Below are 5,000 nucleotides of genomic sequence, written 5' to 3'. Positions count from 1 at the left end.
TCTCATAGTGACTCCTATAGAGTTAATAAACACAGTAACACCAGGGTGAGAGGAGGATGCAGACTCCATTGGCCTCTCATAGTGACGCCTATAGAGTTAATAAACACAGTAACACCAGGGTGAGAGGAGGATGCAGACTCCATTGGCCTCTCATAGTGACGCCTATAGAGTTAATAAACACAGTAACACCAGGGTGAGAGGAGGATGCAGACTCCATTGGCCTCTCATAGTGACGCCTAGTTAATAAACACAGTAACACCAGGGTGAGAGGAGGATGCAGACTCCATTGGCCTCTCATAGTGACGCCTATAGAGTTAATAAACACAGTAACACCAGGGTGAGAGGAGGATGCAGACTCCATTGGCCTCTCATAGTGACTCCTATAGAGTTAATAAACACAGTAACACCAGGGTGAGAGGAGGATGCAGACTCCATTGGCCTCTCATAGTGACGCCTATAGAGTTAATAAACACAGTAACACCAGGGTGAGAGGAGGATGCAGACTCCATTGGCCTCTCATAGTGACTCCTATAGAGTTAATAAACACAGTAACACCAGGGTGAGAGGAGGATGCAGACTCCATTGGCCTCTCATAGTGACTCCTATAGAGTTAATAAACACAGTAAAGGGTGAGAGGAGGATGCAGACTCCATTGGCCTCTCATAGTGACTCCTATAGAGTTAATAAACACAGTAACACCAGGGTGAGAGGAGGATGCAGACTCCATTGGCCTCTCATAGTGACGCCTATAGAGTTATTAAACACAGTAACACCAGGGTGAGAGGAGGATGCAGACTCCATTGGCCTCTCATAGTGACGCCTATAGAGTTAATAAACACAGTAACACCAGGGTGAGAGGAGGATGCAGACTCCATTGGCCTCTCATAGTGACTCCTATAGAGTTAATAAACACAGTAAAGGGTGAGAGGAGGATGCAGACTCCATTGGCCTCTCATAGTGACTCCTATAGAGTTAATAAACACAGTAACACCAGGGTGAGAGGAGGATGCAGACTCCATTGGCCTCTCATAGTGACTCCTATAGAGTTAATAAACACAGTAACACCAGGGTGAGAGGAGGATGCAGACTCCATTGGCCTCTCATAGTGACTCCTATAGAGTTAATAAACACAGTAACACCAGGGTGAGAGGAGGATGCAGACTCCATTGGCCTCTCATAGTGACTCCTATAGAGTTAATAAACACAGTAAAGGGTGAGAGGAGGATGCAGACTCCATTGGCCTCTCATAGTGACGCCTATAGAGTTAATAAACACAGTAACACCAGGGTGAGAGGAGGATGCAGACTCCATTGGCCTCTCATAGTGACTCCTATAGAGTTAATAAACACAGTAACACCAGGGTGAGAGGAGGATGCAGACTCCATTGGCCTCTCATAGTGACTCCTATAGAGTTAATAAACACAGTAACACCAGGGTGAGAGGAGGATGCAGACTCCATTGGCCTCTCATAGTGACTCCTATAGAGTTAATAAACACAGTAACACCAGGGTGAGAGGAGGATGCAGACTCCATTGGCCTCTCATAGTGACGCCTATAGAGTTAATAAACACAGTAACACCAGGGTGAGAGGAGGATGCAGACTCCATTGGCCTCTCATAGTGACTCCTATAGAGTTAATAAACACAGTAACACCAGGGTGAGAGGAGGATGCAGACTCCATTGGCCTCTAATAGTGACGCCTAGTTAATAAACACAGTAACACCAGGGTGAGAGGAGGATGCAGACTCCATTGGCCTCTCATAGTGACGCCTATAGAGTTAATAAACACAGTAACACCAGGGTGAGAGGAGGATGCAGACTCCATTGGCCTCTCATAGTGACTCCTATAGAGTTAATAAACACAGTAACACCAGGGTGAGAGGAGGATGCAGACTCCATTGGCCTCTCATAGTGACGCCTATAGAGTTAATAAACACAGTAACACCAGGGTGAGAGGAGGATGCAGACTCCATTGGCCTCGCATAGTGACGCCTATAGAGTTAATAAACACAGTAACACCAGGGTGAGAGGAGGATGCAGACTCCATTGGCCTCTCATAGTGACGCCTAGTTAATAAACACAGTAACACCAGGGTGAGAGGAGGATGCAGACTCCATTGGCCTCTCATAGTGACGCCTATAGAGTTATTAAACACAGTAACACCAGGGTGAGAGGAGGATGCAGACTCCATTGGCCTCTCATAGTGACTCCTATAGAGTTAATAAACACAGTAACACCAGGGTGAGAGGAGGATGCAGACTCCATTGGCCTCTCATAGTGACTCCTATAGAGTTAATAAACACAGTAACACCAGGGTGAGAGGAGGATGCAGACTCCATTGGCCTCTCATAGTGACTCCTATAGAGTTAATAAACACAGTAACACCAGGGTGAGAGGAGGATGCAGACTCCATTGGCCTCTCATAGTGACTCCTATAGAGTTAATAAACACAGTAACACCAGGGTGAGAGGAGGATGCAGACTCCATTGGCCTCTCATAGTGACTCCTATAGAGTTAATAAACACAGTAACACCAGGGTGAGAGGAGGATGCAGACTCCATTGGCCTCTCATAGTGACGCCTAGTTAATAAACACAGTAACACCAGGGTGAGAGGAGGATGCAGACTCCATTGGCCTCTCATAGTGACTCCTATAGAGTTAATAAACACAGTAACACCAGGGTGAGAGGAGGATGCAGACTCCATTGGCCTCTCATAGTGACGCCTATAGAGTTAATAAACACAGTAACACCAGGGTGAGAGGAGGATGCAGACTCCATTGGCCTCTCATAGTGACTCCTATAGAGTTAATAAACACAGTAACACCAGGGTGAGAGGAGGATGCAGACTCCATTGGCCTCTCATAGTGACGCCTATAGAGTTAATAAACACAGTAACACCAGGGTGAGAGGAGGATGCAGACTCCATTGGCCTCTCATAGTGACTCCTATAGAGTTAATAAACACAGTAACACCAGGGTGAGAGGAGGATGCAGACTCCATTGGTCTCTCATAGTGACGCCTATAGAGTTAATAAACACAGTAACACCAGGGTGAGAGGAGGATGCAGACTCCATTGGCCTCTCATAGTGACGCCTAGTTAATAAACACAGTAACACCAGGGTGAGAGGAGGATGCAGACTCCATTGGCCTCTCATAGTGACGCCTATAGAGTTAATAAACACAAACAACTATTAACGTAGTCATTATTATTATTGGCAAGAAGTTCAAATTCCATTCATTTAAGGGGAAAAATAAAGCGCGCTCAACACAAGGATAGGATAGGTCTACGAATTGCAATGAAAAAAAATCACACCCGTGTGAAGTGAGGGGCGCTAATATATTAAAGTCTAACTCATGTTGATCAGGGGATGTAAAACGGCGTTTTTAAAACAAACATTGAACTAAAAACAAACATTAAACATTAAACCTATAGCGCCCCTCAAAAATAACTTGTGGATCATGTTCAAATCATGCTAGCAGGTTATATAGTCCACACTTTACATAATTTAATTCACATCATTTGCCAATGAATGCATTGTATTATTTTCATTTACTGCAATATTATAGGTTAATTCCCATGACATGCATGCTGTGTGTCTATTACCCTCTAGAACAGCTCTGCCCTAAAGGTAGATCACAATCTACCACATCAGTGATCACATACAGGCTGTGCAGGTAGATCTGATCACAGTCACACTATAATATTTAATTGAAATATAAACAAATGAATTAAGGTGACTTTGATTGCTTGATGAGTGTTTCTGTCTGTGGTGGCATTAGGTTGCAAATTAAATACAAAATATACCTATACCTATTCCATTAATGATTTATCTCCCTCCATTCCCATTCAAGTATATGTAACGCCAGCTCCACTATTCCAAAGCCCCCTCAGCCTATACATATAACATATTTCAACTATTTCAGCGATGGTATACGTATGTAACACATTATTTTGGTGGGTAGATCTTGTACAGCTGGTCATTTTGAAAGTAACTCTCAAGTCAAAAAAGTGTGGGCACCTGGTGTAGAAGATATGGAATAAGACGAGGTATAGACTGCAAAAAGTCAGTGAAAGTCCGTTTCACATTGATTGATTGATTGATTGATTGATTGATTGATTGATTGATTGATTGATTGATTGAAATATGTATTAACAATTTGCAGAATTACAGTACATTTCAAGCACAACTCAATACAAAGACTGTTAACTAGTGTGAGTGGACGACACCATAAAGCATTACACTTGTTTACAAGAGGGTCCACCTTGTCACAGACTTGACATTAAGCTATACAATATAAGGAAATAGAAGCCCTATAGCCTACAACTATAGTTATTAGTTAATTGATTGATTGATTGAAATATGTATTAACAGTTTGCAGAATTACAGTACATTTCAAGCACAAACTCAATACAAAGACTGTTAACTGTGAGTGGACGACACCATAAAGCATTACACTTGTTTAAGAGGGTCCACCTTGTTCAATTCATCAGTAATAATAGCAACACAATCATTTGAACAACTTCTTTAACAACACGTTTGAGAACGATGCTGCTGATATAGATATAGAAGAAGAGAGAACGATGCTGCTGATATAGATATAGAAGAAGATAGATATAGAAGAACGATGCTGCTGATATAGATATAGAAGAAGCCACAAGGTGTATTGTATCTATAGCAGTGGTTTCCAAACCTTTTCATGTCAAGGACCCCCCAAATTGACACTAATTACCCCCCGCGGACCCCTAATTTCAAAACACATGCCAGGGACCCCCATAAGAGAAGATTTGTACAGCAGTGATTTTCAACCAGTTTAATTTCAAGGACCCCCAGTTTGACATCATGCATTAGTCTACGGACCCCCATTTAATGGCATTTATATCTCTGGGACCCCCAATTTATATTAAAATCAATGCTAATTTAACTCTGAGTGTGTACAAATGGAACCAATGGACCCATTAGGGTCCATTTGGTTCCATTTGTACACTCTCTGAGTGAGT

This window comes from Electrona antarctica (assembly GCF_951216825.1).
Source record: "Electrona antarctica genome assembly, contig: scaffold_283, whole genome shotgun sequence".
In the NCBI taxonomy this organism is placed as follows: domain Eukaryota; kingdom Metazoa; phylum Chordata; class Actinopteri; order Myctophiformes; family Myctophidae; genus Electrona; species Electrona antarctica.
This window is presented reverse-complemented; position numbering follows the sequence as displayed.